General features: G+C 43.5%; 1 long non-coding RNA gene across 2 annotated transcripts in view; it reads left to right on the plus strand.

Annotated features, from left to right (window-relative positions):
* Window positions 1–1,284: 1,284 nt before the first annotated feature.
* LOC134344726 (uncharacterized) overlaps window positions 1,285–25,400 on the plus strand; it is a 30,222-nt gene continuing 6,106 nt past the window's right edge. Inside the window, exons 1-2 of one of the 2 annotated variants that reach the window (XR_010017501.1) lie at window positions 1,285–1,447; window positions 7,662–7,838. This is a non-coding gene — a long non-coding RNA (uncharacterized LOC134344726). The remainder of the gene's footprint in view (window positions 1,448–7,661; window positions 7,839–25,400) is intronic. The other variant, XR_010017502.1, reaches the window with a different exon arrangement.

Genomic DNA, 25,400 nt, shown 5'->3' on the forward strand with positions numbered 1-25,400 from the left:
ATTGTCATGCCATCGGTGAACTTGATGATGTGATTGCTCAGGTGTTTGGCCTTGTAGTCACCTGTGAGCAGACTGTACAGCAATGGGCTCAGCACACAGCCCTGGGGGCACCCATGTTGAGGATGATGGTGAGGGAGGAGGGCTTGTGCTTCTGGACTATCTAGAAGTTCATTAGGAAGTCTGACACCCAGTTGCAGAGTGAGGATTTAGGAGTTTTTAGACTGATTAGGAGTTTGCTCACCAAGGTCTGTGGGCCAATAGTGTTGAATGCTGAACTGAATTCCAGAAACAGAATTCTGACATAAATGTCCTTGCTTTCTAGACATGTCACAAGGCCAGGTGCATGACAGACATCATGGCATCTGTTGTGGAGGAGTTCTGTTAGTAAGCTTATTAGTGTGGCAGGAATGAAGCTTTTGCTATGTGCCATTATCAGCCATTCTTAGCACTTCATGATCGCTGGCATTAGTGCCACTGGGCAGAAGGTGTAGAGCATGAAAATTGAGTTATCAAACTTCCAGTAGTGCCCCCCACAACTCAGCTCCATTTTCCATCCCCTTTTCCCTCTCTCACCTCATCTCACCAATCAACTTCCCAGCTCTTTATTTCATTCCTCCCTGTCCAGGTTTCACCTATCACCTGATGGTTCTCTCTCCCCCCGCCCCCCGCAACTTTCAAATCTACTCCTCAGCGTTTTTTTCTCCAGTCCTGCCGAAGGGTTTCAGCCCGAAACATCGGCTGAACTTTTTTCCATAGATGCTGCCTGGCCTGCTGGGTTCCTCCAGCATTTTGCACATGTAGCTCAGATTTCCTGCATCTGCAAATTTTCTCTTGTTTGTGAGAAGGTGTAGAGTTCTTTGGTTTCAAGTGTCTGATAACAGTGGCATAGAAGTTGTCCGTGGGCCTGATTGTATGTGACTTCAGGCTTTTGTATATTCTAACCAATGAGAGGAGCAGAAGAGAGAATTCCATGCAACATAGGCGCAGGAATAGTCCATTTGACTCTGCCATTCTATTTATGTCTGGGGTGGGTAGAGTCCGCCCCAGATTGATTATCCTGCCTGCCTTATTGAGGCAGTGAGAAGTATACACAGAGTCCAAAGAGGGGAGACTGGTTTCCATGATGTGTTGAGCTGTGTCCCCAACTCCCTGCAGTTTCTTGCGATCATACTAAACCCTGCTGTGTCCAGACAGACTACCCAGAACAGCACATTGTTTTGTAATGCAAAGACCATGCTGAGGATCAGATTAAGTCATAAAGTGATGCGACAGCAGTATGAGCAGTTTGCAGTGTCACATGAATCCTTGCCGCATGCCTTGTGACACATTGATCAAGCCAGTTCTTGGCCACTGTAGTCAACCTTAATGGGTTTGGTATTCCAGTGTTGGCCGCCGTTGAACTGACATGAAAGGAGATAAAGTTGTCTGTTTACAAGAAGCAATCAGGGTAAGTGCCTGCATTATTGAGTTTCGAAGGGACTAAAACTAGCCTGAGTGAGGTGCAAAATGGTACCAATGTAAAGTTGGAAACTGCGAACTAACTTGCCACTAGATTTAGACCGTAAGACCTAAGAGCAGAATTAAGCCTTTTGGTCAGTTGAGTTTGCTTTACCAGAGTAAAAATGTAGGGGTATACAAGTTAGGTTGAATGGAGTTATATAGCCTATACAGGCCCTTCTGTCCATCAAGTATATGCTAACCATCAATCCACTACAAAATCCCACTTCATTATTCTTACATTCCCAACATCTTACCTCAGATTCTGTCTCTCAAACACACCATCCAGGGATAATTGCCAATTGCAAATGAAACTAACAATGCGTATGCCTTTGTGCTGTAGGAGGAACCTGGAGCTTCCAGAGGAGAGAACATGGATACGGCACCAGCCCAAGGTTGAAATGGTTTAAAAAGTATTGAGCAAATACTGAAAAGGAGTGCAGGATAGGGTATCCCATAATGAGAGGAGCAGAAAGTAGATTCTGCGGATGTGAAAGAGACACCCAGATGGTATATGCCCTCCCAGGTGCCAGGGAAAGAGCTGTCTCGGATCGGGTCCATGGCATTCTACAGGGGAAGGTGAACATCCAGAAGTTGTGGTGCATATAGGTACCAACAACATAGGTAGGAAAAGGGAGGAGATCCTGAAGGGAGAATATAGGGAGTTGGGCAGAAAGCTGAAAAATAGGACCTCCAGCGTAGTAATCTCTGGATTGCTGCCTGTACCATGGCTAGCGAGGGTGAGAATAGAATGATTTGGCAGATGAATGCGTGGCTGAAGAAATGATGCTGGGGGCAGGATTTCAGATTTCTGGATCATTGGGACCTCTTCTGGGGAAAGCATGTCCTGTACTAAAAGAATGGGGTGACATGAGCCCGAGGGGAACCAAGTTCCTTCCAGGCAGGTTTGTCAGAGCTGTATTGGAGGGTTTCAACTAACTTGCAAGGGAAGGGGGGCTGAGGATGGTGCTACTACGAGATGTATTATATACTGGGAGTGTGAGGAAGGACAGGCAGATGATAGGGCAAAGTTGCAGTCAGTGAGATGAGTTAATGTGTAACGGGGGTCAAAATCAAAAAGGGTGATGAATACAGGCATGAAAGTGTTAAATTTGAATGCACACAGAATACAAAATGAGGTAGATGATCTTGTAGCACAGTTAGAGATTGGTAGGTATGATGTTGTAGGCATCTCTGAGTTTTGGCTGAAAGCAAATGATAGCTGGGAGTTTAACACTCAAGGATACACATTGTATGGAAAGGACAGGTAGATAGGCAGAGGGGGACTCTGTTGGTAAAATATAAAAACAAATCAAATTAAATTACAGTTGAAGGTGTGTAAAATTGCCTTTTGTTGGTTTTTAAAAGCTTCCCAATCTTCTACTTTCCCACTAATGTTTGCAATGTTATATGTTCTCATGTTTGTTTTTATGCTGTCCTTGACTTCCTTTGTCAGCCATAGTTGCATCATTCTTCCTTTAGAATATGTCACCTTTGGGGCGTATCTTTCCTGCACCTTTCCAATTACCCCCAGAAACACCAGCCGTTGCTGTTCTGCTATGATCTTTGCTCGTGTCCTCTTCCAATCAGCTTTGGGTAGCTCCTCTCTTATGCCTCTATAATCCCCTTCATGCAATTGTAATACTGATACATTTGACTTCAGCTTTTTCTTCTCAAAATGCAGGGTGAATTCTGTCATATTATGCTCACTGGCTCCTAAGGGCTCCTTTACCTTTAACTCACTAATCAATTCTGGGTCATTATACAACATTTAATCCAAAATAGCCTTTTCCCTAGTGGGCTCAAACATAAACCACTCTTAAAACCATCTCATAGGCATTCTACAAATTCCTTCTCTTTGGATCCAGCGCCAACCTCAATTTCCCAACCTACCTGCATATTGAATCCTCCATGATTATCGCAACATTGCCCTTCCAACATGGCTTTTCTATCTCTCTGTTTGGAGGCCTGTACATAACTCCCATCAGGGCCTTTTTACCCTTGCAGTTTTTTTAAAGCTACTCACAAGAATTCAGCATCTTCCTCTGTCAGCTCTGTGCTGTAGTGCTCTATATCTGTGTGACATAATTTGCCTCTATTGTGTCTGAGTAAAATCTTGGGGTTGTTGATGAGAAGATGGGGAGAATGAATTGATTAGTGTACAAATAGATGTTTGATGGTTGGTGTGGACTTGAAGTCATTGAACACCTCAGCAGAGAAGCAGACTCTTCAATACATCTAGTCCATGCAGAACCATTAATTTACTGAGTCCTACCAACCTGCACCCAAATCATAGCTCTCCATACCCTTCTCATCCATGTGCCAATCTAAATTTCTCTGAAACGTTCAGACATCCATCACTTCCACTGGCAGCCAGTTCCACACTTTCACCACCGTCTGAGTGAAGCTCCCCTTTAAATATTCCCCTTAAATATTTTACCTTTCACCCTTAACCCAAGACCTGTAGATGTTAACTTACCCAACCTCAGTGGAATAAGCCTACTTGCATTTGCCCTATCTATACTCCTCATCATATTATCCACCTCTATCAAATCTCCCCTCAATCTCCTGCGTTCTATGGAATAAAGCCCTAACCTAGTCAACCTTTCCCAATAAATCAGTTCCTCAAATCCCAGCAACATAAATTTTCACTCAATCTTATTTTCATCTTTCCTGTAGTTCTGTGACCAAAACTCGATGCAATACCTTAAATTAGGCCTCACCAATGCTTGTACAATTTCAACATAACATTCCAACTCCTGTATTTAAAATCAGAATCAAATTAATTATCACCGGCATGTGTCGTGAAATTTATTAATTTAGCAGCAGCAGTTCAATGCAATACATAACATAGAAGAAAGGGAAAAAATATTAACAAGTAAATCAATTATACTATACGTACAATGAATAGATTAAAAAATCGTGCAAAAACAGAAATTATATGTATTTAAAAAGTGAGGTAGTGTTCAATGGTTCAATGTCCATTTAGAAATCGGATGACAGAGGGGAAGAAGCTGTTCCTGAACCGCTGCATGTGTGCCGTCAGGCTTTTGTACCTCCTACCTGATGGTACCAGTGAGAAAAGGGCATGCCCTGGGTGCAGGAGGTCCTTAATAATGGACATTGCCTTTTTGAGACACTGCTCCTTGAAGATGTCTTGGGCTCTTTGTAGGCTAGTAGCCAAGATGGAGCTGACTAAATTTACAACCCTCAGCAGCTTCTTCCGGTCCTGTGTGTACCCCCCTTCAATCCCCACCCCCCATACCAGACAGTGATGCAGCCTGTCAGAATGCTCTCCACAATACATCTATAGAAGTTTTTGAGTGTATTTGTTGACATACCAAATTGCTCCAAACTCCCAATGGAATATAGTCGCTGTCTTGCCTTCTTTATAACTACATCGATACACTGGGACCACGTAAGGTCCTCAGAGATCTTAACACCCAGGAACTTGAAACTGCTCATTCTCTCCACTTCTGTTCCCTCTATGAGGATTGGTATGTGTTCCTTCGTCTTACCCTTCCTGAAGTCCACAATCAGCTCTTTTGTCTTAATGACATTGAGTGCAAGGTTGTTGCTGTAACACCACTCCAATAGTTGGCATATCTCGCACTGGTACGCCCTCTTGTCACCATCTGAGATTTTATCAACAATAGTTATATCATCAGAAAATTTATAGATAGTGTGAGCTATGCCTAGCCACACAGTCATGTGTATATAGAGAGTGGATCAGTGGGCTAAGCACACACCCCTGAGGCGCATCAGTGTTGATCGTCAACGAGGAGGAGACGTTATCACCAAAACACACAAATTGTGGTCTTCTGATTAGGAAGTCGAGGATCCAATTTCAGAGGGAGGTACAGATTCTGCAACTCCTCAATCAAGATTGTTGGAATGATGGTATTAAATGCTGAGCCATAGTTGATAAACAGCAAACCGACATAGGTGTTTGTGTTGTCCAGGTGGTCTAAAGCCTTGTGGAGAGCCATTGAGACTGCATCTGCCATTGACCTATTGTAGCGATAGGCAAATTGCAATGGGTCCAGATCCTTGCTGAGGCAGGAGTACATTTCAGTACATTGATTTTTGAAGGCTAATGTGCCAAAAGCTTTCTATATGACCCTATCTACCTTTGACACCACTTTAAAGGAACTATTAAACTGTATTCTCATAACCTCTGTTTACTATACTCCTCTGTCCTCATCTTGGTGTCTTCCGCAAATTTGCTGAACACACTAACCACATTATCATACAGAATGCTGACAAAGATGACAAGCAACAATGGACCGAGCACTGATCCCTGTGGCACACCATTAGTCACAGGCCTCCAGTCAGAGAGACAATCATCTACTATCTTCTCTGAGCTTCTCCCACAGAGCCAATGCGTAGTCCAATTTACATCCTCATCTTGAATTCAAGTGACTGAAACTTCTCGCCCAACCTCCCATGCAGGGTTTTGTCAAAGACCCTGCTAAAGTGATTACCATGCACATTTTCATCAATTTTCCTGGTAACTTGTTCGAAAAACTCCATGGTTGGTTAGTCATAACACACACAAAGCCATATTGATCTTCCCTAATCTGTCCGTGTCTATCCAAATACTTATATATCTGGTCCCTTAGGATACCTTCCGATAACTTTACCACTACTGATGTCAGGCTCATTGTACTGTCATTTCCTGGCTTTTTCTTTGTGCCTTTCTTAAACAACGGAATAATATTAGCTATCTTCCAATCTTCCGGCACCTCACTAGTAGCTAAGGAATTTTAAGTATTTCTGCTAGGTCCCCGAGACCTTCTGCACTCACCTCCCACAGGGTCCAAGGGAGCACATTGTTCGGTCCTAGGGATTTATTTACCCGAACTTGCCTCAAGGCAGCAGATGCTTGCTCCTCTGCGATCTGGATGGAGTTCATGGCCTTGCTGCTGCTTTGCCTCACATCTATAGACTCTGAGTCCATCTCCCAAGTTAACATAGATGCAAAAAATCCAACTCAGACCACCCCCGTCTCTTCTGGATGCATGCATGGATTACCGCTTTGACCTTCCAGAGGGTCAATTTTATTTCTTGCCAACCTTTTGCTCTTAATATATCTGTAGAAGCCCCTAGAATTCTCCTTCTCCGCTAGGGCAACCTCGTGTCTTCTTTTTAGCCTTCCTGATTTCCCTCTTAAGTGTTCTCTTGGATTTTTTTTATACACAAATAACTCATTTGTTCCTGCCTACCCAATCCTGCTATGCACCACCTCTTTATTTTTCTTAACCAGGGCCTCTATATCTCTTGAAAACCAAAGTTCCCCTAAACCTGTTATTCTGCTTTTTATTCTGACAGGAACATACAAACTCAGTACTCTCAAAATTTCACTTTTGAAGAACTTCCACAAGTACTGTGTACCTTTGCCAGAAAATAACCTGTCCCAATCCACACTTGCTAGTTCCTTTCTGATACCATCAAAATTGGCCTTTCTCCCATTTAGAATTTCAACCAGCAGGCCAGGCTTAACCTTTTTCGTACCTACTTTGAAACTAATGGCTTTAGCATCATTTGATGCAATGTGTTCTCCCACACAAACTTTTATAACCTGCTCTGCTTCGTTCACTAATTGCAGATCTAGTATCACACTCTCTCTAATTGAGACTTCTATGTACTGATTAAGGAAACTTTCCTGAACACATTTGACAAACTCTTTCCCATCTAGCCATTTTACAGGTCAATATGTGGAAAGTTAAAATCACCTATTATCACAAACTTATGATTCTTGCAGCAGTGTCTCCACAATTTCTTCCTCTAAATCCCAGGACTGTTGGATGGTCTGTAGTATACAGTAATCCCATTAATATGAGCATATATTTATAAGAAATCCAAGAAGTCAAAACCAACATAAAAGCCAAAGAGAGGGCATATAATAGACCAAAAATTAGAGGATTAGGAAGCTTTCAAAAATCATCACAAGGCAACTAAAAAAATAGTTAAGGTAAAGATGGAATACAAAAGTAAGTGAGAGAATAATATTAAAGAGGATACCAAAAGTTTCTTCAGATATATAAAGTGTAAAAGAGAGGTGAGAGTGGATACTGGAATGCTGGAAACGATTGCGTTGCCTCTGATCTGGGCTGACATTTACGTTCCGGGCAGCACCTAATTAATTAGCTTGTTTATTTCAGCTTTTTCCTTAAAGATGTGCTGAGTGCGTCCTGGCTACCGCTGCATCCCGGCATGCTTCGCGGATCGGTATATCGGTTGGCGGCCTGGAGGTCGGGGACCACTGCACCACCCCAACCTCCGACGACTCAGCCCAACACACCATCATCAGTGTGCTCGGCGCTGATTTCCCGATTCCCGTAAGTGATAATACACTGTACATACATTATTTCTACTTTATATAGGCTGTGTATTTATCATATCATTCCCAGTTTTACTCTATGTTACTGTAACCTAAAATAAGGCTTTATGTTATTTGGCGAACACTCACAAATTTTTCCCATATAAATAAATGGAAATTGCTTCTTCACTTTATGACACTCCAGCTTACGAACCCTTTCATAGGAACGCTTTACCTTCAGATGACAGGGGAAACCTGTACTTGGAGGCACATGATAAAATAGGTCATAGTTTCCTCAAGGGAAAATCTTGCCTGTCAGATCTGTTGGAAATCTTTAAAGAAATAAACAAGCAGGATAGACAAGGAGAATCAGTTGATGTTGTGTATTTGGATTTTCATAAGACCTTTGGCAAGGTACCACACCAGGTTGCTTAAGAAGCTTTGAGCAAATGTTTTTACAGGGAAGATTCTGGCATGGATAAAGCACTGTCCGACTAGCAGGAGGCAAAGAGTGGGAATAAAAAGAGACTTTTCTAGTTGGCTGCTGGTGACTTGAGTCTTACAGGGCTGTGCTGGGACTGATTCTTTTTACGTTATGTTAATGATCTGGATGATGAAACTGACAGCTATGTTGCAAAGTTTGCTGACAGTATGAAGATTGGTACAGGGGCAGATATTTTTGGGGAAGTAGAGAGGCTAAAGAATGACAGATTAGGAGAATGAACTAAGAAATGGCAGATGGAATGCAGTGTCGGGAAGTGTATGGTCATGCACTTTGGGAGAAGAAAAGAACGGTTGACAATTTTTCTAAATGGAGAGAAAATACAAACAAAACTGAGGCGCAAAGGGACTTGGGAGTCCTTGTGCAGGATTCTCTAAAGGTTAATTTGCAGATTGAGTCTATGGTGAGGAAGGCAAATGCAATGTTAACGTCTGTTTCCAGAGGACTAGAATAGAAAAGTAAGGATGTAATGTTGAGACTTTATAAAGCACTGGTGAGGCCACACTTGAAGTATTGTGTACAGTTTTGGGTCCCTCATCTCAGAAAGGATGTGCTGAAACTGGAGGGGATTCAAAGGTGGTTCATAAAAATGATTGCAGGTGTGAACGCTTGTCATACAAAGACCAACGTTTGATGGTTCTGGGCTTGTATTCACTAGAATTCAGAAGAATGAGGGGTGACCTAATTGAAATCTATCGAATAGTGAAAGGCCTTGATAGAGTGGATGTGGATAGGATGTTTCCTATGGTGGGAGTGTCTAAAACCAGAGGTCACAGCTTCAGAATAGAGGGGCATCCCTTCAGAACGAAGATGAGGAGGAATTTCTTCAGCCAGAAAATGGTGAATCTATGGAGTTCATTACCACAGGCAGCTGTGGAGGCCAAGTCTGTATGTGTATTTAAGGCAAAGGTAATAGATTCTTGATTGGTCAGGACATGAAGGGATATGGGGAGAAAGCAGGAGATTTGAGCTGAGAGGAGAATTGGATCTCCCATGATGAAACAGCGAAGCAGCCTCATTGGACCAGATGGCCTAATTCTGCTCCTATGAGAATAGAAGATTGTCTTCTGGTCCCATACCTCAGTTCTCCTCATGAAGCCTCACTAGATGAGCTTTCCAGTCTGTCCTGCTGAGCACTGCCATAATATTTTCCCTGACTAGCAATTCTACATCCCCTCCCAATCCCTGCTGCTCTATCACATCTAAAACAACAGAACCTCAGACTACTGAGCTGCCAGTCCTGCCCCTCCTGCAACCAAGTCTTACTAATGATTAACAAGAGAAAATCTCCAAATCCTGGAAATCTGAGCAATGCTCACTAATGACTACACTGTCATAATTCTACATGCTGATCTATGTCGTAATCACATCTACTTTCCCTACAGTACTCCTTGCATTGAAATATACACAACACAGAACATTGGTTCGACCATGTTCGATCTTTCAATTCCTGATTTTGTATGTAAACCTAACAATATCTTTCTCCACAATCACTCAGCTATCTGTTCTGGTGCTCTAGTTCCTATTCCTCTGCAACTCTAGTTTAACCCCCTCCTCTTCGTGCAGCACTAGTATACCTTCCCACTGAGATGTTTGTCCTCCACTTACAAAACTTATTGGGCTGAAGGGCCTGTTTCTAAGCTGTAGCTCTCTTGGACATTATGGGGTCCATTAATGGGTGGCACATTGGTACAGCTGGTAGAGCTGCTGCCTTAGAGCTCCAGCGATATGGGTTCAATCCTGACCTCTGGCTCTCTCTGTGTGGCATTTTCATGTTCTCCCTGAGGACACATTTCTGGGTGTTCCTGTTCCCTCCAAAATCCCAAACTGCAAAACTGCATGCCCCGTTAAAGGATTGCAAGGACTTCTGAGAGGATCTTTGGGGTTTCTCTTCCTCTCGTGGGAGATATTTATCAGGAATACTACATACGCAGAGCTCTCAGCATTGTCAATGATCCCTGCCATCCAGCCAATAATCTCTTTGACCTCAGGCAGGAGGTACCACAGTGTGAGCACAAGGACTGTTAGGATGGGAAACAGCTTGTTCCCCCAGGCTGTGAGACTACTGAACTTCCTGCCACCACCCAGACCTCATCACATATGAGGTGCCAGTGCCATTTACTTTATAACCTGCATTGTAAATGCACCTTATTATGTTAATTTATTTGTGGTAATATTACTTTTTGTTCTGTGCGAGTAAGATGTACTCTGTTGTGCACCTTAGTCCAGGGGAACATTGTTTCATTTGCCAAAATACATTTATTCGATCGAATGACAATAATCTAAACTTCGAATTGAACATGAAAAATGAACGGGTTGATAAGTGTGTCTGTCACTAGAATCTTAAAATGGATCACTTTTGATGAAAATGTGGGGAGAATGAAATTGGTGTAGGATTAATATAGAAATGGATACATGATGGTTGGCGTGGACTTGGTGGGCTTAAGGGCCTGTTTCTGAACTGCAGCTTTCTTGACTTTATGACTCATCACTTTTCTAATTGGCTGGGCACCGTGCTGATTGATGTGTTGGCCACCAATGACATACCTTTGGGGTGGGGCTGTTCAAGGCAGGAGGGCACATGACGCTCTGACCGGAGCCGACAATGTTACTCAGAATAAAAGTACAAGAACAGTGGTTGGCTATTCGATCCTTTCAGCACATCCCCTATTTAGTAAGATTATGACAAATGCTCTATTTAGAATTGGAATTAGTTTACTATTTTCAATTGTACTGAACTGCAGAGAAGATCTTGACTTGCACATTGTTCATCGCTGATTAACTGGACTCTGAAAACTTGTACTCATTCCTCGATCATACTTTATTTTTCTTGTGCACAAGAAGAACTGCATGGCCCCTGTCATCACACCGTTTGGAAGCCTGAAAAGAGAAATGCCATTTTTGTACAGAACTGATGAACAATAATGGATATGGATCGATTAGTAAACTGTGGATGTTTGAATTCCTTATTTGCAAGATCAATCGCCATTCACAATACAGGTGTTAAAAGTCAATGGAAACTACAAGCTGACATCTATGATACTTGGAAGTCAGTAAAGTAATTGTCCCTTGGTTGATGATTGTGCCTTGGATCCTTCTCTCATCACTGGTGTGCAAAGGGAAGCTATGCTCTTCAAGGAACTTCTTTTTTCTTGGCTGTTTGCACTCTCTCTGCAATTCATCCTTGCCTGGACGATAGGTTAACTCTTGACTTGCTGCAACTTATACAAGATCATTGCACTGAGGTGCAATAACAATGCAGCATTAAAATGTAACAGTTGCAGAGAAAGTGCAGTGCAGGTAAACAACAGGGTGTGATCATAACGAGGGTTACCGTGAGGAGAAGAGTCCATCTAATCCTACTAGGGAACCATTTAATAATCTTATAACAACAGTATTGGAGCTGTCCTTAGGCTTGGTGGTAAGTGCTTTCAGGCTTTTGCATCTTCTGCTTGATGGAAAAGGGGAGAAGAGAGTGCCTGGGGCCTTTGATTATGCTGGCTACTTTCCTAAGGCAGCAAGAAATATAGCTGGAGTCCATTGAGGGATGGCTTATGTACCCACAACTCTGTGTTTTTACGTGATCATGTTCACAGCAGTTGCCCAATCAAGCCCATCGTGCATCCAGGTTCAATATTTTCCATAGTGTGTTAGTAAAAATTGGGAAGGGACATGGCAAATTTCTTCAGCCTACCGTGGAGCTCAATGCCAGGTCCAGCTTTTGGTGAGGTTCACATCTCAGAACTGGAAGCTCTCACCAACCTTCCCAACCTCAACACCATTGATATAGACAGGAGCATGTACATCACCACCGTTGCTGAATTTAGGATTTCCTTTGCGTGTTCCTGCTTCTTGCCTCATCCCAAGGACAAGCACGTTATTAAGTTGATGGGAGACTGTAAACTGAGCCAAGTGTGCTGGTGAATGATAAAGCCCGAAGGAGCAGAGAAATGTTGTTGGGAGTACGCGAAGTGGGATTGAAGTGGGATTTGTATACATGGGTCCCTGTTAACCGGCATGAGTTTAAGACCGTAAGACTTAAGACATTGGAACAGAACTAGGTATTTTGGCCCATTGAGTCTGCTTTGTTTTTCCATCATGGCTAATTCATACTCCTGCCTTTCCCCTGTAACCTTTGACATTCTTACTAATCAAGAACCTATCAAATTCTGCTTTAAATATACCCAATGACTTGGCCTCTACAGCAGTCTGTGGCAATGAATTCCACAGATTCACTGCCTTCTGGATGAAGAAATTCCTCCACATGTATGTTCTAAAGGAACATTCTTCTATTCTGAGGCTGTGATCTCTGGGTACAAGACTCTCCCACTATATGAAATATCCTCTCTAACTAGGCCATTCAATAGTCGATAGGATTCAATGACATTCCACCCCCACCCCCCCATCGTTCTTCTAAACTCCAGTGAGTATAGGCCCAGAGCCATCAAGCTCTCATCAAACAGGTTTCCTGGGTCAAAAGGCCCACTTGTCTGATACTATGATTGAAATGAGTTACCGAGGAAGCATTGGCTTATACATGTTTTTGTAGGCCACCTTTTGCTTCTTCCAAAACAATCCATCTTCCGCAATGCAGGTCAGAGATTTGATGAAGGGATCTGGTTTGTGTTGGTTCAGACTCCAGCATCTGCAGTCTCTTGTGTTACCCTGCGGTGAAGCCATCTCTAGTTGTCTGGAATCGGACAGTACAAATAACACTCAAGGAGTTCACCCTCGTAACCTACAGAACAACCCACCCACAACACGGGTTAAAGCATAGGTTAGCTTTACTTGTCACATGTACTGCAAAACTTTGAAACATACAGGTGAACACATGCAAAATGCTAGGGGAGCTCAGCAGTTCAGGCAGTATGTATGTAGTCGAATAAACAGTCAGCGTTTGTTCTGGAAAGAAATGGATCCATCAGGCAGACGCATCATGGACTCAGCAAAGGCAGGTCCTGTTTGACAAACTTACAGGAGTTGTTTGAGGATATAATGAGTGCAGTGGATAGAGGGGAACAAAGGGACCTTATTTAGCTGGATTTCCAGAAAGGTGCCACATAAAAGACATATCCATAAGATAAGGATGCATAGAGTTGGGGTGATGTATTAGCATGGGTAGAGGATTGGATAACTAATGGAAAGCAGAGAGTTGGGATACATAGGTGTTACTTTGGTTGTCAATCAGTGGTGAGTGGTGTGCCACTAGAGTCGGTGCTGGGCCTGCAACTTATCACGATATACTTTAATGATCTAGAAGAAGGGACCGAGTGTAGTGCTTCCAAGTTTGCTGATGATACTAATTGGAGTGGAAAAGCAAATTGTGCAGAAGATATGGAGCGTCTGCAGGGAGATATACTGTAGATAGGTTAAGTGAGTGGGCAATGGTCTGTCAAATGGAGTACAATGTTGGTAAATGCGAGGTCATCCACTTCGGAAAGGAAAATGAAAGAGCAGATTATTATTTAAATGGTAAAAGAATTGCAGCATGCTGTTGTGCAGAGGGACTTGGGAGTGCCTGTGCATGAATCACAAAAGTTTGTTTTGCAGATGCAGCAGGCTATCAAGAAAGCAAATGGAATGTTGGCCTTCATTGCTAGAGGGATTGAATTTAAGAGCAGGGAGGTTATGCTGCAACTGTACAGGAATGAAAAAGCAGATTATTATTTAAGTGGTAAAAAATTGCAACATGCTGCTGTTCAGAGAGACTTGGGAGTGCCTGTGCATGAATCACAAAAAGTTGGTTTGCAGGTGCAGCAGACTATCAAGAAGGCAAATGGAATATTGGGCTTCATTGCTAGAGGGATTGTATTTAAGAGTGGGGAGGTTATGCTGCAACTGTACAGGGTACTGGTGAGGCCACATTTGGAGTATTGCGTGCAGTTCTGGTCTCCATGCTTGAGGAAGGATATACTGGCTTTCGAGGCGGCACAGAGGTGGTTCACCAGATTGATTCCAGAGATGAGGTGGTTGGACTATGAGGAGATATTGAGTCGCATGGGACTGCACTCGCTGGAATTCAGAAGAGTGAGAGGAGATCTAATAGAAACATATAAAATTATGAAAGCGATAGATAAGATAGAGGCAACTAAGTTGTTTCCACTGGTAGGTGAGACTAGAACTAGGGCTCATAGCCTCAAGATTTAGGGGAGTAGATTTAGGATGGTGATGAACAAGAACTACTTTACTCAGAGAGTGGTAAATCTGTGGAATTCTCTGCCCAATGAAACAGTGGAGGCTACCTCAGTAGATATTCTCAAGACAAGGTTGGATAGATTTTTACATAGTAGGGGAATTAAGGGCTATGAGGAAAAGGCAGGTAGGTGGAGATGCATCCATGGCCAGATCAACCATGACCTTATTGAATGGGCGGAGCAGGCTCGATAGGCCAGATGGCCGACTCCTGCTCCTATTTTTTATGTTCTTATGTTTCGGGCAGCCTCCAAAGGGACCACAACCTTGTCGTGGTTTGGAGGTTTGCGTGCCTCAATGACTTGGAGAGCTATGTTGGCTGGAGTCAGGGCTTTATGCTTTGGCTTTTGGTAGGCTCGCCCGTACCAAACAGGTCAAAGGGTAGAGGCCAGTCTAACAGGGGTCCATCCATCCTCCAGGTTCAGGGGTTCAACTCAGGGCTAACAACCCTGATTGGTCAAAAAAAAAATTGTTATGGAAACAGCAACGAAGAATCCTTCTTTATCTGTGTGCAACAGTGTGGATAGGTAGAGATGGAGGACCTTCATCACTTCCCGAAACGCCAGTGGTTGGTAAGCAAGTTTTGGGCCGGGACAGTTCATCAGGACTCCAATAGTGAAATTAATCGTTTTGTTTCAACGATCGAAACAGTCTGAGGATATGCTGGGGGGCCAGCCCATATATATTGCCACTCTTCCAGCGCCAACCTTGCCTGGTCACAAGTCACTAACCCTAGCCCTATCTGTATGTCTAGAATGAGGGAGGAAGCTGGAGCACCAGAAGGAAGCCCATGAGGTCACAGGAAGAACATACAGAAACCGTGCAGGCAGCCGACACGATTACAGTGACAACTCCTGACAGAATTGAAACTTTGTGTGGAAAGCAGCTGCTGTAAAGTGTTGCAGGAATGGTTGCAGAGCCTCCCCAGTTTTACATTCACTCCCACTACAAGCCTTCTACAGTGCTATGAGGGCGAGAGTTCTCGGATGTCGGCTCAGAGTCAATGGAGTACCATTTATACATTTCCAAATTGGAATGGTGTGTGACTTGGAGGGGAAGCCGCCTTTAGTGGCATTCCCATTGGCTTGCTGCCCTTTTCTTTCTCGCTGGTAGAGATCCTGTGGTTGTGAGGTACTGTCTGGCGACAACACATCTTCAGGTGGGTACACACTGAAACCTCTGTGCACCAGCGGTGGTGGAGGGGATTGTTCAGTGTGGTGGATGGGTACCAGTCACATTATTTGCTTCATCTGAGGGGTTGTTGGAACAACACTCATCCAGGCAGTTTCATTATTCTTCCCATGGGTGACTTACAGTCATAGAGCACTACAGCCCTTTGGCTCACGTAGGCTCTGCAGATCTGGTCTTCAGCCTAATCTCTCTACCCACACACAGACCAAAACCCTCCATATACCTCCCATCTATGTACTTATCCAAACTTCTTAGATTTTGCGGGCAGATTTGCTAGAGCTGTTGGGGATAGTTTAAATTAATTTGGCTGGGGAGATGGGAAACGGAGCAACAGAGCGGAGGAAGGGGCATTTGGTATACAAATCGATGCAGTGAGTAGTGAGATCAGGAGGAAGGGCAGGCAGGTGATGGGGCAAAATTGCAGTGAGTGGGATGAGTTGAAATGGATCATGGAGGTAAAATTGAAAAAGGAGATGAACACAAGCATTATATTTGAATGGACACAGTACACAGAATAAGTTTGATGATCTTGCAAGGCAGATGGAGATAGGCAGGTATGATGTTGTGGCCATCACTGAGTCGTGGCTAAAAGAAGATGAGAGTTTACATATTCTATCAAAAGGACAGGTCATAGGAAGTGGGGCGGGGTGGCCCTGTGGGTAAAAAATGAAATCAAATCCTTGGAGAGAGGTGACATTGGAATGGAAGATGTAGAATTCTTGTGGGTAGAGTTAAGAAGCTGCAAGGGTAAAAAGACCCTGATCGGAGTTATATAGAGGCCTCCAAACAGCAGCCAGGATGTGTGGTACAAATTACAATGGGGAGATTGAAAAGGCATGTAATAAAGTCAATGTTACAATAGTCATGGGGTTTTCAATATGCAGGTAGATTGGGAAAATCAGATTGGTGATGGATCCCAAGAGAGAATTTGTAGAAGGCCAACAAGATGGCTTTTTAGAGAAGCATGTGGTTGAGTCCATGAGGGCAAAGGTAATTCTGGGTTGAGTGTTATGTAATGAACCATATTTGATTAGGGAGCTCAAGGTTAAGGAACCCTTAGGAGTTAATGATCATAATATGATAGAATTCTCCCTGCAGTTTGAGAGGGAGACGATAACATCAGATGTATTACTATTACAGTGGAGTAAAGGAAATTAGAGCCATGAGAGAGGAGCTGACCAAAGTTGATTGGAAGGGGACAGTAGATTAGATGACAGCAGAACAGCAATGACTGGAGTTCCTGGTGGCAATTTGGAAGGCACAGCATAGTTGAAGGGTATTCTAAAAGGAGAGTGATGCGACCGTGGCTGACAAGGAAAGTCAAAGAGTTCAAAAGGAAAAGAGAGAGCAAATTAGTGGAAATTAGAGGATTGGGAAGCTTTTAAAGAACAGAAAACAACTGAAAAAGCCATTAGGAGAGAAAAGAATAAATATGAAGGTAAGCTAGCTAATAATATAGGAAAGGATATAAAGAGCAAAAGAAGTGAGAATGGATATTGGACTGCTGGAAAATGATACTGTAGAGGTCATAATAGAACCAAAGAAATGGAGATTAACTCAAGTATTTTGCATCAGTTTTCACTGCGAATGAACTACCAGTATACCAGACATTCAGGGGGCGGAAGCGAGTATCATTGCCTATACCAAGGAGAAGGTTTTTGGGATGCTGAAAAGCATAAAGGTAGATAGGTCTAAAGGTTCCAGAGGACTGGAAAATTACAAATGTAATTTAAGGAGGGAGGCAGAAGAAAGGATATTATAGATCAGTTCACCTGACTTTAGAGATTGGGAAATGTTGGAGTCAATTATTAAGGATGAGGTTTCAGAGTACTTGGAAGCACTTGATAAAATAGGCCAAAGTCAGGACTGTTTTCTGAAGGGGGAATCTTTCCTGACAAATCTGTCGGGATTCTTTGAGGAAATAACAGACAGTATAGACAAGGGAGGGTCAGTGGATGCTGTTTACTTGGATTTTCAGAAAGCCTTTGATAAGGTGTCATACATGAGGCTGCTTAACAAGATAAGAGTCCATGGTATTACAGGAAATATATTAGCATGGATACAAGAGCAGCTGACTGGCAGGAGACAAAGGGTAGGAATAAAGGAGACTTATTCTGGTTGGCTTGCAATGAGACCCTTTATCTGGACTGCAACAGCGAAACGGGATATCCTCTCATTCTTCTAAAAACTCCAGTACTGAAGTACAGGCTCTGAGCCATCAAATGCTCCTCATATGTGTACACTTTCATTTCATGAACCTCTTCTGGACCTTGTCCAATGCCTGCACATTCTTTCTCAGATAAGGGACCCAAAGTGGAATACCTGATTATTAGGTGCAGACCTTTTTATCAACCATGAGAGTTTACATGCATCATTGCTGTTGCAGTTTATGTACCACTGGATGCTAATACTAAAGTAGCCATGAAAGACCTCAGTGCCGCTATTAGCAAGCTGCAGACATTGCATCCAGACGGAGCCTTTATTGCGCTGGGGACTTTAATCATTGCAACCTACGTACCATGCTTCCAAGATTTTACCAAAATATATCATGCACCACAAGGGGTAATAAAACCTTAGATCATGTCTACACAAATGTGGCTGATACTTACAAAGCCACTACCCTCCCCCACCTGGGTCAGTCCGACCATCTTTCATTGTTTCTGCTTCCCAAGTATAGCCTGGTCATTAATCGTGTGAAACCCACAATGAAGACTATTAAGATCTGGCTGGAGGGTGCTGACTCTGTTCTTCGGTACCAATTCCAGCACACAGACTGGAGTGCGTTTGCTGCCCATGCCACCACAGACTCTCAGATTAACATTGATTTATATACCAACTCTCTCCTTGAGCACATCAACAAGTGTGTAGATAGAGTGACATCACAAAAACAAATAAAAGTTTTCCCAAATCAGAAACTATGGACGAACAGAAAAGTTTGCCTCCTGCTCAAAGCCAGAGATTCAACCTTCAGGTCTGGAGACCGGGAGGCTTACAGCTCAGCCAGGGCCAACCTGAGGAGGGGAATCTCTCAGGCTAAACACATAAACAAACAGAATCAAGGAGCATTTCAACTCCTCGGACCCCCAGCGCACGTGGCATGACATACAGGTCTTCAAACCACCTAGTACTGTGCCCCCTTCCAGCTCTGCTTCGCTCCCTGATGAGCTCAATTAGTTCTACACTCGCTTTGACCGAGGGAACAAGGAGGTCACCCTCAAAGCGAATCTCCCACCCGGTGAACTGCCTCTCTCACTTTTCACCTCCGATGTTTGCGCCACCCTGAGCAGGGTGAATGTACGGAAGGCAGCTGGTCCAGATGGAATACCTGGCCGTGTGCTCAGAGTCTGTGCAGGGCAGTTGGTCAGGGTCATCACAGATATTTTTAATCTGTCTCTGGCCCAGGCAGTTGTCCCCACAAGCTTCAAGATTACCACCATCGTGCCAGTGCCGAAGAATTCCACTGCCACGGGCCTGAATGACTTCCACCCAGTTGCACTCACTCCCTTCATTGCAAAGTGCTTTGAGAGACTGGTTCTATCACATCTGAAATCCTGTCTGCCCACTACCCTGGACCCCCATTAATTTGCCTAATGCACCAACAGGTCAACAGAGCACGCCTTCTCCATGGCACTGCACTCTGCCCTGACCCACCTGGACAGCCCCAACTCTTACCTCGGAATGCTGTTTGTTTCCTTTAGTCTGGCATTCAATACTGTGATCTCCTCCAAGTTGATCGCCAAACTTCGCCAGCTTGGTATCAGTTCACCCCTCTGCAATTGGATCTTGGACTTTCTGACTAACAGACTCCTTTCAGTTAAGTTAGATAACCTCTCGTCCTCCACTCTCACCCTGAACACCAGTGTGCATCAAGGCTGTGTGCTGAGCCCTCTTCTGTACTCCCTTTTCACCTATGACTGCATTCCTGTACGTGGTTCTAACTCCATAATCAAGCTCGCAGATGACACCAAGGTGGTTGGCCTCATCAGAGGGGATGATGAGACAGCCTACAGGGATGAGGTCCAGCACCTGGCCGGGTGGTGTGCCAATAACAACCTGGCCCTTAACACCCAGAAGATCAAGGAGATCATTGTGGACTTCAGGCATGCTAGGAGCCACACTCACGTCTCCATCTACATCAAGAGAGCTATAGTGGTGTGTGTTTCAAGCTTCAAATTCGTTGGTGTCCACATTTCCGGTGATCTCACATGGTCCCTGAACTCCTCCATCCTGATCAAAAAGGCATAACAGCACCTTTATTTCCTGCGGAGCATCAAGAAAGCTCACCTCTGTCCCAGGATACTGACGGGCTTTTACCACTGTACTATCGAGAGCATACTCACCAACTACATCTCAATGTGGTATGGCAATTGTCCCGTATTGGACTGCAAAGCACTCCAGCGTGTGGTGAAAACTGTCCAGTAGATTATTGGCACCCAATTGCCCACCATTGAGAACATCTAACATAAACGCTGCCTGGGCAGGGCGAAAAGGATGAGGTTACAGAGTATCTGGAGGCATATGACAAGATAGGCAGAACTCAGCATGGATTCCTTAAAGGAAAATCCTGCCTGACAAACCTATTACAATTTTTTGAGGAAATTACCAGTAGGCTAGACAAGGGAGATGCAGTGGAAATTGTATATTTGGATTTTCAAAAGGCCTTTGACAAGGTGCAACACATGAGGCTACTTAACAAGATAAAAGCCCATGGAATTATGGGAAAGTTACATACACGGATAGAGCGTTGGCTGATTGGCAGGAAACAGAGAGTGGGAATAAAGGGGTTCTATTCTGGCTGGCTGCCGGTTACCAGTGGTATTCCACAGGGGTCCGTGTTGGGGCCGCTTCTTTTTACATTGTACATCAACAATTTGGATTATGGAATAGATGGCTTTGTGGCTAAGTTTGCTGATGATACGATGATAGGTGGAGGGGCCGGTAGTGCTGAGGAAACGGAGAGTCTGCAGAGAGACTTGGATAGATTGGAAGAATGGGCAAAGAAGTGGCAAATAAAGTACAATGTTGGAAAGTGTATGGTTATGCACTTTGGCAGAAAAAATAAACAGGCAGACTATTGTTTAAATGGGGAAAGAATTCAAAGTTCTGAGATGCAACGGGACTTGAGAGCCCTTGTACAGGATACCCTTAAAGTTAACCTCCAGGTTGAGTCAGTAGTGAAGAAGGTGAATGCAATGTTGGCATTCATTTCTAGAGGAATAGTGTAGGAGCAGGGATGTGATGTTGAGGTTCTATAAGGTGCTGGTGAGACCTCACTTGAAGTACTGTGGGCAGTTTTGGCCTCCTTATTTAAGAAAGGATGTGCTGACGTTGGAGAGGGTACAGAGAAGATTCACTAGAATGATTCCGGGAATGAGAGGGTTAACATATGAGGAACATTTGTCCGCTCTTGGACTGTATTCCTTGGAGTTTAGAAGAATGAGGGGAGACCTCATAGAAACATTTCGAATATTGAAAGGCATGGACAGAGTGGATGTGGCAAAGTTGTTTCCCATGATGGGGGAGTCTAGTACGAGAGGGCATGACTTAAGGATTGAAGGGCGCACATTCAGAACAGAAATGCGAAGAAATTTTTTTAGTCAGAGGATGGTGAATCTATGAAATTTGTTGCCACGGGCAGCAGTGGAGGCCAAGTCATTGGGTGTATTTAAGGCAGAGATTGATAAGTGTCTAAGTAACCAGGGCATCAAAGGTTATGGTGAGAAGGCGGGGGAGTGGGACTAAATAGGAGAATGGATCAGCTCATGATAAAATGGTGGAGCAGACTCGTTGGGCCGAATGGCCGACTTCTGCTCCTTTGTCTTATGGTCTTAAAAGCATTATCAAGGATGCATCTCACCCTAACCATGGATTTTTTACTCTCCTCCCATCCGGTAGGTGCTACAGGAGCCTCCGCTCCCGCACCAGCAGGCACAGGAAGAGCTTCTTCCCTGAGGCTGTGACCCTGCTGAACGTCACATCACAGCGCTAAGCAGTATTGCACCCATATTGTACTGTCTCAGTACTTTTATATTTGTGTGCTGTAGCACCTACTTTTTATTCACAGTTATTTTGTAAATAACACTATCCTTTGCATTATGGTTAGATGCTAACTGCATTTCATTGGCTTTGTATCTGTACTCGACACAATGACAATAAAGTTGAATCTAATCTAATCTAATCTTACTCATCAAATTTCTTCCATTGACACCACTGTTGGTACTTGCTTTAGGAGGGGTTTATTACTGTTCCATGTACCAAGATATGGAGCAAAGCTTGTCTTGCATACTGTTCATACAGGTCAAATCTTCATACAGTTCTTTGAGGTAGAACAAGGTAAAAATGCAGAATAAAGTGTAAAAGTTACCGAGCACCTGCAGTGCAGATAAATGATGAAGTGTGATGTCATAAAGTCAAAGTGCAAGGCCCTTTGTTATTTGTTATCTATGTCAATGATCAGGATGATAATGTGGCCAACTGCATCAGCAAATTTGCGGATGACACCAAGACTGGGCATGTAGTGGACAGTAAGGCTACCATGGCTTGCAGAGGGATCTGCAGAAGCCGTAAAAACGGGCTGAAGCATGCCAGATGGAGCTTAATGCAGACAAGTGCGAGGTTTTGCACTTCAGTAGGACCAACCAGGGGAGACCTTACACAGTGAACGATATGGAGTGGGCTGAACAAAGGGATCTGGGAACACAGGCCCATAACTCACTGAAACTGGCATCACAGGTAGATAAGGTCGTAAAGAAAGCTTTTGGCACAACAGCCTTTGTAGATCAATGTATTGAGTGCATGAGATGAGATGTTATGTTGAAGTTATGTAGATGTTGGTGTTCAATTTTGGTCACCAACCTACAGGAAAGTTGCAAACAAGGTTGAAAGAGCATAGAGAAAATTTACAAGGATATTGCCGGGTCTGGAGGACCTGAGTTAAAGAGGAGATTGAATAGGTTAAGACTATATTCCTTAGAACGTAGAAGATTGAGAGGAGATTTGATCACGGTATATAAAATTATCAGGGGTATAGATAGGGTTAATGCAAGCAGACTTTTCCCGCTGAGTTTGGGTGGGACTCCAACCAGAGGTCATGGGTTAAGTGTTTTTCACCTGGAACCTACCAGCCTTCTCCTTCCTACCCTCCCCCCATTTTCTTTATAGGGCCTCTGCCCCTTCCCTCGTCAGTCCTGACGAAGGGTTCCGGCCCGCAATGTTGACTGATTGTTTCCACGGATGCTGCCCGATCTGCTGAGTTCCTCCAGCGTGTTGTGAGTGTTGCTTTGACCGCAGCATCTGCAGAATATTTTGTGTTTAAGTGTGAAAGCTGATGAGTTTAAAGGGAACATGATAGGAAACCTCTTCACTCAGAGGGTCGTGAGAGTGTGGAATGAGCTGCCCGTGCAATTGGTGCATGCTAGCTTGATTTCAACATTTAAGTTGGAATTGGTACATGGATGGAGGATGTTTATCCTTATGGTTAAATCATAAGGCCCCTACATCAGCAGGTATCTTTGACTATAAAGCATGTTTATCTACCAATTATCCATAGTATAGAGGGCGAGGGTCCTGGTACAGGTCTATGGGAGTAGGCAGTTTAAATGGTTTTGGCATTGATTAGATGGACAAAGGGCCTGTTTCTATGCTGTGCCACTCCATGACTCTCTCTAACGACATAGATTGTGAGATCAACAGACCATCTCATCGAACAGGAGTTGGATTGATCAGTTTGATATCAGTGGCACAGATGCTGTCCGTGAACCTGCTGGCATGTCGGCATGTGTTTTCAATTCAAAGTGAATTTATTATCAATGTTTATGTCAGCATATACTACCTTGAGAATCATTTAATTGCACGCATTTACAGGAAAATAAAGAAATACAGTAGAATTTATGAAAACTGTATATAAAGAAGGCAGACAATGAAACAACATAAATAGGTAAAGAGATAATACTAAAAGCATAAGTTGTAGAGTCCTTGAAAGTGAGTCTGTAAGTTATGCAGTCAGTTCGGAGTTGAGGTCAGTGAAATTATCCTTGCTGGTTCAGGAGAATTTGCCTTGTGCTTTTAGGGTTTTGTATCTTCTGCCCTTAAGTCTTATACCCTCGTGTATGGGAAAGGAGAGAAGGGGGAATGCCTAGGTGTGTGTGGGGTTACTGAACCCCACCATCTCAAAATGCCATCCCATCCTTACTGACCCTCTCCTCCTGCTCCGGATATCAAGTATTTTCTAATTTATGCTCATTTGGATTTTCAGCGTCTGCAATATTTTTGCTCTCAGTTTCACTTTGGAAATGATTTGTGTGGGTGGTAAAATTCCGTCACAGAAATATTACAGTGGCTTTTTACAACTGCAGAGGCAGCACCGATATACTGTGGGGTACAGCTGTAGCATAGTAATTTGCACAGTGCTTTTACAGCTTGCAGTATCAGAGTTCAGGAGGTCGTTTCCGGTGTCCTCTTTAAGAAAATTCGTATGTTCCTCTGTGACTGTTTGGGTTTCTGCCTGGTGCTCTGATTTCCTCAGTATATAGTTAGTATATAATTGGTAATTGCAAATTGTCTTATGAATGGGCTAGTATTAAATAGATGGGTTGCTGGTCGTTAAGCTGTAAGAGCTCATCCTGCTCTGATTCACTAAATAAACAAATAGGTATATAAATACACCGTGGTAAAATTGGATCCAGCTAGGAACTGGTAATGCTACGAGATTATAGATTTGATCAAGTGATCAATGGAGTGGTGGAAAATGCATTGAACAGTTAGCAAATGTGCTCTTCCTGTGAAATTCTGCAGACTGCAGACTGCTCATTCAAGCCAGCAGGCTATTCAGCACTTGTCAATAAATGCATAACTCTGAGTAATCAATAACAAGGGCGAGAGGTGTATGAGAGAGCTTAGTCACACCCAATTAATGAACCACTTTCCTTATGAATTTCTCTGTGAAAGTCTTCAGTATTGACTAAGCAAGAGAAGTTATTTATTCATTTTGGCTTCTGGGTGTTAAACCATGAGCCCATAAGACATAGGAGCAGAATTAGGCCATTCAGCCCATCAAGTTTTCTCCACCATTCCATCATGGCTGATTTATTATCCTCCTCAACCCAATTCTCCTCTCTTCACCCCATAACCTTTGATGTCCTTTCTAATCAAGGACCCATCAACCTGCATTTTAAATATATCCAAAGACTTGGCCTCCACAGCTGGCTGTGGCAATAAATTTCATAAATTCAGCACCCTCGGGGTAAAGACGTTTCTCCTCATCTCTGTTCTGAAGAGATGTTCTTGTATTATGAGGCTGTGCTCTGTAGCCCTAGATCTTCCCACTATAACAAATATCACCTCCAGGTTCACTCCCTCTAGCACTTTCATTTGATAAGTTTCCAAGAGCTATCTGCAATAGTCTTATTTCTTGCTCATACTTATCTGTTCTTGAACCAAGAGGATTGTAATTAGAATTGGAATTCATTTATTATTTAGTTTTCATTTACCCTTCTGGCCGAATGAGTCCACGCTGTCCAATTACACTCATGTGACCAATTGACCTCTAACCTGTATATTTGTGGAAAGTGGGAGGAAACCGGAGGACCCGGAGGAAACCAACGCAGTCAATGTATAAGCTGCTTACAGACAGCGTTTAGAATGTGCAAACTGGAACACCCGGAGGAAACCAACACAGTCAAGGGGAGAACGAGAGAA

Source organism: Mobula hypostoma, chromosome 4 (genome assembly GCF_963921235.1).
Source record: "Mobula hypostoma chromosome 4, sMobHyp1.1, whole genome shotgun sequence".
NCBI classification, from domain to species: Eukaryota; Metazoa; Chordata; class Chondrichthyes; order Myliobatiformes; family Myliobatidae; genus Mobula; species Mobula hypostoma.